The sequence below is a fragment of the Phasianus colchicus genome, chromosome 2 (genome assembly GCF_987193195.1).
Source record: "Phasianus colchicus chromosome 2, bPhaCol1.hap1.1, whole genome shotgun sequence".
Classification (NCBI taxonomy): domain Eukaryota; kingdom Metazoa; phylum Chordata; class Aves; order Galliformes; family Phasianidae; genus Phasianus; species Phasianus colchicus.
In genome coordinates this window covers 23,226,128-23,233,217 of record NC_143437.1, presented here as the reverse complement: position 1 = coordinate 23,233,217, position 7,090 = coordinate 23,226,128, and positions in this window count along the sequence as shown.

Genomic DNA, 7,090 nt, shown 5'->3' with positions numbered 1-7,090 from the left:
ACTTTTCCAAGTCTGTTCTGTCTAAACTTCTATGCTTTTCTCACATGCACAGCTTTGAAACCCTGTGCCTAACACCAAACTGACAGAATTAGCCTTTTCTACATTTGTCCAATGGCTAGCAGAAAGTACACCCCCTCCACTTTTTGCTATATCTCTTACTATGAGATAGTTTATTTCTCTGTGTTAGCATCCAAAGCAAGTCTGTGTATAACTGGGTTTTTAACTGTTGTAAACCCTTTGAAGTCTCCTCTTTCTGCCAAGAGGTCAACACGGTCTTTCTTTTGCCCCTTGAAAAGGACCTTTCATTCATTCCTGTGTTTGGTCAAGTTGTTGTGGGTTCTGCTGCGGCCTGGCACCACGAGTCCTCCCTACACAAGCAATTGCTGCTCTCATTGCTACCGCTGTTTGTATTCCTTGTTGCTTCTTTCATTTATCTTTGCTGACACACCAAAGGAAAGAAGGGGCTGAAAGGGGAGAATTTGGCTGTAAGCTAAATTGATTGCATGTTATATTTCATGGAAGTCTGGCAGGAAGGGTTGAGTGATCTCAGAGTTTCGGGAATATTTTTGTTCCTATTGTGCAAATCAATCACTGTGAGGCTCAGCCTGGGCTGACTGCCCCCCGGCAGCCCACAGCAGAGTTTGCTGCATTGCCAACAACAGTTTGAATATAACAAAAGTCTCCCAAGTGGACACTGCATTCCCTTGATGGGGTCATGTATTACCCAGCATTTAATAAAACTCACGTGAATTTGGAAAGGATTCCCAGATAGATTCATGGTTGAAAAAGCAGTAAATTTAACAGGTAGAAGAAATGCCCAAAAAAGAGGAGGTGCTGTCACATTGAGGTGGCTGTTACTCTTCTGTTCCAATATTAAATACTGTAATTATTGTCAAATAAATGAGACTACCCCTTTCCTGTGATAGTTCTACTCATTCTGGCTCTGTCGTGGATGAATTTGCTTCATCTGGAACACCAGCTTAAAAGGCAGGTTTGCATTCTCAGCTTTCCATTATTCTATGGAGGGCACAGGCCTAAAATAAGCAGAGCCAATGGCTTCAGCAACAATGAGGGTCAAGCAACATCTATGCCATGTTCCCCTAAGTGCTCAGGCAAAGATGCCTCCAGCAGAACTTGTTCTCCCACTTTGTGCCTGAGTACTGTCTTAACCTTTCCAGGAAAACTGCACCACTGCTGCCTGGCCCCTTGCATCCTGCCCTTTTCTGTTACTACCCAGAGATACCCAGTCTCTCCTAAAAATTATAGCTACTCTGCTAACCTCATCTTTAACCAGGTCCTGATAAAAGGTGATTGTGGCTGCTGCTCAAGCAATGAACTCTTCAGTTCTTGTCACATTTTAATTTCGAGCTTGAAGACAGAGTGAGAAATAATGACTCTGCATTCTTCCTTGGCCAGTGTATGGCCATAGGCTATCTAAAGAATATAAGGCCATATGATGTGTCACTGTTCAAAAATTCAAAAGGAATCTGAAGTAGTAGCGTGTCCTTGTTCCTCCCACGTTATCTAGTTCACTACTAGACTTGGCAATCACTGTCACAAGTGAGAGCTGAGGGAATGCTGAGTCTGGAATCATCACTCATCTAACAAGTTAGTGCTCCTGCAAGATACACAGCAACTTGCTGACTGCTACCACCTTAGTTTGGACACAAGTCAGACCAGACAGAGAGAACAGATGCAAGAGCTCATGAAGCCCTGTGCCCTGGCCAGGCACCCATTCTGAAAAACACTTCAAGAGTGCAGTTTGGGTGTGAAGGGTAAAGCCTGTAATCCTCTTTGCTCTTGTGTTTGGGGCTCACATTAATCACCCTCCCTGCAGCATACCATGAAATATATCTTTCATTTGAAGCATTGTTTTTTTAATAATTCATTTTCTCAGTACAAATGTATGTTCAATTAACATATTTATGAGTAGAGAATTACGCAGATACAATTTTAAATCAGTATAAATGTGGAATATGAACTATAGGGAACACATAGCTTACTTGGAATAAAAGAACTATTTTCATAATGTTTTCTTCTTTTTCTTTTAAAGAGCAATTATTTATTTTTAGAAAAATATGCAAGATTGAGTTTTCCAACCGGCTGCCCAAATTCTTTCCGCCGATCCCAAGTCACTGCAGCCAGAAGAGCAATAGTGCACAAAATATGTGTAGACTTGCCCTTTATCCATTGTTATGCAGAATTATTCTGTAGAGTAATTTCAGCTGGCCCATGAAGGAACCCAAATCTTGACTGAATTGGAAAGGCTGAGATTTTTGGAGGGGTTCATGAATTCTGCTTAATGCCGTTAGGTGTCTGGCTACAACAATCACTCAAAAAATCTCAGCCTGAAAAGCCCATGTGACAGCCATCAATTCAAGGACCCAACAGAAAATAAGTTCTATTCTTGCCAGGGCTTTACAGAGACAGACAGAAAACCACAGTTAACAAATGTAAAACCAAACGGAACTTTACACTCTTGGAAAGTGACTGTTCTGAAGCCCAGCCAGTATACTTCATAAACACATCAAAAAAAAAAAAAAGAAAAAAAAAAGAAATCTTTGAGCAGCATGCATTTTTTACAATATAAAGCCCCCACATCACCACAGAGCAGCTGCTTGCTTGAAGCCACCCAATCTATCCCATATTAATGCTGTAAATAGAAAATGTTATTACATGGCCAATTCTGCATTCCAACATGGATGCTTGCTGCTGAATTCAGGGATGCTGTCTTCAGCTCTCAGATCTACAGATTTAAGGAAGAATAAATACGTGTTATATGCTTCTACTACCAACCTCAGATTTCATTGTTCAGCTCTCTGCCTGCACCATCATCCACCAAATTTACTTTGTTGACCAGTACTGAATGAGCTCTTATGTTCTAGAGTTGAATACAGACATACTCTTCTAAGAAAAGAAAAAAAAAAGTGTCTAAAGCTCATCTGCCGTGGAATAAATCTGAGAATAAAATAGGCACTTCTTTCGTTTTGTCTTGAAAGCAATTTGGAAGGAAAAATACAAACAGATTTTAAACAAAGAATCGTGAAAGCAATATTGATACTGCCATCAATGCATTTTAAAATATTTAAACCTGCTTCTGATTATCTTACATGCTTTCCATTTGGCATTTACTGCTTCTGATTATCTTACGTGACTTCCACTTGGCATTTAACAAACCCCCCAGGGCCTGATCAAACGTCAGCTGAAATTAAATCCTTCCTATTCCCCACTGCGTGCTATCGCTCCTTGGTCAGTTTGGCCAGGGAGGCGATGGATAGCTTTAAACACCTCCTCACCATGAGCTGCGACAGGAGGAGAAGGAAGCAGAGATGAAGGCAGTTATGAGATGTGTTCTGCATCCCGGAGTGTGAACCTCACAGGAAAAATCATCCTTCAGCTTCAGCTGGGGCTGCAGAAAGCCCTGAAGACTTCATGTGATTTGCTGAATGCATGTAAGTTGATTGCAAATAAGTCTGGTTAATCAGATATGCTTTTAGTTTTCAGCTGGAATCACTGGTGAGCTGCACTGGGGGAGACTGGGCAAACGACCTCAGATGGGTTAAGCTCTGTGTCTGCACTGAATGTGTGAACAAACACATCCGGAAAGAATAATTTCATGTTTACTTTGAAATGTGTTTCCTCGGGTTTTCCAGTAATCCACTTTCTGCAAATATTTGAGCCAGTAAAGTCTAATCACACAAACATTATGGAAAGCAAACACCAAACAAGTGTGAGCCAAAAAAATTCATTTAAAATCCAGGAAGAACAAAATTAAATCAGCCTTTAGCTGCTGAGAAAGAGAGATCTCAGTTCCTTTTGCTGATTGTGTGTGTTTTGTATAACTAAGAAGTTAATGGATTGAGGGATTGATCCTGTCTTTTCCCAAGCCTGGGGTGCACCATAAGGGGTGGGCAAGGAATATTTCTGTCTGTTTAAGGTTGGATTTGGCCTGCAGTACAGTGGTAATCTCAGAGGGCTTTTGTGTGTGTGCTCTGCTAGGCTAGAACAATGTTAACTATCACGATACTAATTTAAATGAGGATAATTGAAATGATCATATAATTGAAAAGAGGCCTCCTGCATTTGTCGCTGCCTACGCTTTTCCCTTTCTTTCTTTCTTTCTTTTTTTTTTTTTAACTTAAAAAATGTTGACTTATTTATTTTCCATTCACAGTGTTGAAGGAAGTCAGCTGGAACATTGAGCAGAGAGGACACAGTGCTGTGAGGCTTGCAGCCAGGTCCAGCCCCCCCCACAAAAAGTGAGGGCACCTTGGCTTTGGGGATGCCAGGAGGCATTTGGCACCCAGCGTGGCTGGCCAATGTAAATGAATGCTGGCAGGGCACTGATACACCCAGATTGAAGGAGATGCATAGTTAGTCCACCTGACTGTAGGTAATAATTGCAGTAAGTGGCTGCACTGTATTAACCCTAATGGTTGTTACTGTATGCTGAGGGCATATGTTATCTGCAGAAGTTTCATATTTCTTTTCAAAAGTGGAGTTATCCATTAATAAAACAGAAAGTGATTGCATTAATGTGTTCACTTCATAGGTGGCCTGGCAAAACACGTGCAGAGCTTTTTTCCAGGGCTTCCCTGCACGCAGTGCTGCCCCATGTTTTTCCAGCCCCAGAAGGGCTTCCAGGAAATGGGAGAAACACAACAGTAATTCACTGCAGGGATGGGCAACAAGTAAGCACTTGAACTTTGTTGTCCAGTGAAAAGGAAACAAGACCATCTTGCAGTGGGAGAAGGAGCATGAAAAGATGTTAATCGCATGAGCAGTAATCTCTTTGGCTGCTCAGTGTGCCACACTTGGGCTTTGTTTGCCTTGACTTATCTGGCTTACTTATCCCAATCCGTGTGATCATGGAGGTGGTGGAGGGCCTCTGGAAGCGTGCACGAGATCAGCTACTGGGGAAGGGCAATGAAACGTTAAGGAGGAAAGGTGGTATCATAAAAAAGCAACCTTCCAGGCCACCTATCTCGACGAAAGGGCTCAGATGGGCAATAAAAGCAGAAAATCATTGAGACAGCAATGAGTTATGAAGGCTATTAAAACCCACAACTGAATTTACAGAATAAGCTTCCCCTGATGTATTATAAAAATGCTTTTCCCCAGGAACTGGAGATACCAAAATTTGTACTGCAGATTAATTACAGCTTTATTTAGCAGAACTTGGGGAGCAGGGGTTCACCTCGGTCAAAGTAGCACGGATGCTAGTAGTGTTAAACTTTCTGAATTTCAGCTACTGCCAGGAAATCATTAACATTACATTTAACAATTTCAGGTACTTCTGGTTTTGAACTCCAATTTTATTATTTATGGAATCTTGATTGCAGGAAAAACATACCCAGCCCTTGTATTTAGATTCTGTTTACAAAGGAGCTCTGTGTTCTCACTGGAACCTGCATAAGAACAGAAAAGTAGATTATGTGGTTTTTTTAATAGTTCTTCACAAAGAGTCTTCTGTTTCTAACAAATGGTTTATGCAAATGTATTCTCTGTACTGCTTCAAGCAGTATTCGTGGAAAAATGACCATTATGCAATAGGGAACAAATGACTATTCACTGTGTCATTTCTTAGGTGAGCTCATGGACAACATATATTTCACGGCCACTGCCTTTCTCCAATTTTATAATTTTGACAGAGGGCAGAGAAGTATTGACTGGCAGTGGGAAATGCAGAGCATTGACTTTAAGCCTTTCCAGCAGTATTCCAAGAAAGGCAATTGGGGATTTATATTGCATACTAGAAGAAAATGTTCACGTTAAAGTAAAGGGCTGTTGGACAAAGGGACAGTACAGATGAAAAAAAGTAGCTACATCTTCAAAGTTACAGCTACTGCTGGACTTTGGAAGGACAAAAGGGTGAAGATTTCACAAAAATCTTCAAAGGATATGAGTCCCTGGTGTGAATGTGACAAAAAATGAGACAGTTTGGAACATACAGGCCACATCTTAACAAGACTTATTCATACAAGCCAGCTTGCTGAAGTCAATGGCTTTGTTTGAATTGGGCTAGGATTAGACAGTGAGTAAAGACTCATTCTACAGTCCAGTTCAGAAAGGATGAGTTGGTAGAGGAAATTTGATCTTTTACAATAAAATAGACTTAAGCCATCAGTTCATGTACAAACTTTATATGTAAATGACGGTGTAACATAATACAGAGCAAGAAACTGAAAGGAGTAAGACATGGGAGTTAAAGTAGCTGTAGTGTGAATATTTTAAGCCTCCTTTGCCTCTTATGCACCTCGTGTGACAGCAGATAAGCTTCTTGAGTTGAGTCCCGTGAGTGAACATAGCAGTCTGGGGAAAACATCTAGGCTTGTCACTCTCTATTTTGCACTTCTGCAGTTTTTGCTCAGATGTTTTTCTGATCCGGAGATAGAACGGCAGTTGTTTTTGAGAATAAGGGAATCTCAGTTTGCTCACTTCCTCAGCCATTTGCATATTTTCTTACTGGCCATCTGCAATTACCAGAAAGCTGAATAACTGTACCTACCTTGGAGATCAATAATCTTTCGTGAAATTCATACATTCGCTTCATACTGTTTGAAAAAAAACTATCATATCTCTTGCATTTGTTTAGAGCAAAGATATTCAGTGTATGAAACAGAGTATAATACCTTTGATCACTGGTCTTTTCAAGTTTATCACTTTAAATGCAGTTGGAGACTGGAAAACAGTAACTATTTCAGGCATGTAAGTAGATATACTTACATAGTAAGTATGCTTGATTAACTGGTGACCAGAGCTCATCAACTGAGACTGGAGAACCTGCACTACAAGATCACGAAGCACTGCATCTTCCTCAGTTATTTTTACAAACTATTCAGAGAATCAAGAATTTAGTGCCTAGTCCAGATCTATATAATAGTAACGTATGTCTTAATGCAATTTTACACTTTTTTGGTTTCATCAGCAGGTATTGTAAGAAACTTTTCTAAGTAACAGTTCAATAGGTGAGTAATAAAAAAATCCAATGTACACGTACCAATACCATCCATTGCAAGAGGTTTACGTTTATCTTCAAGGATGGTGAAAAGCCTTCTCTGTGGAGTCTGAGGCTTTGCTTAATGTGTGT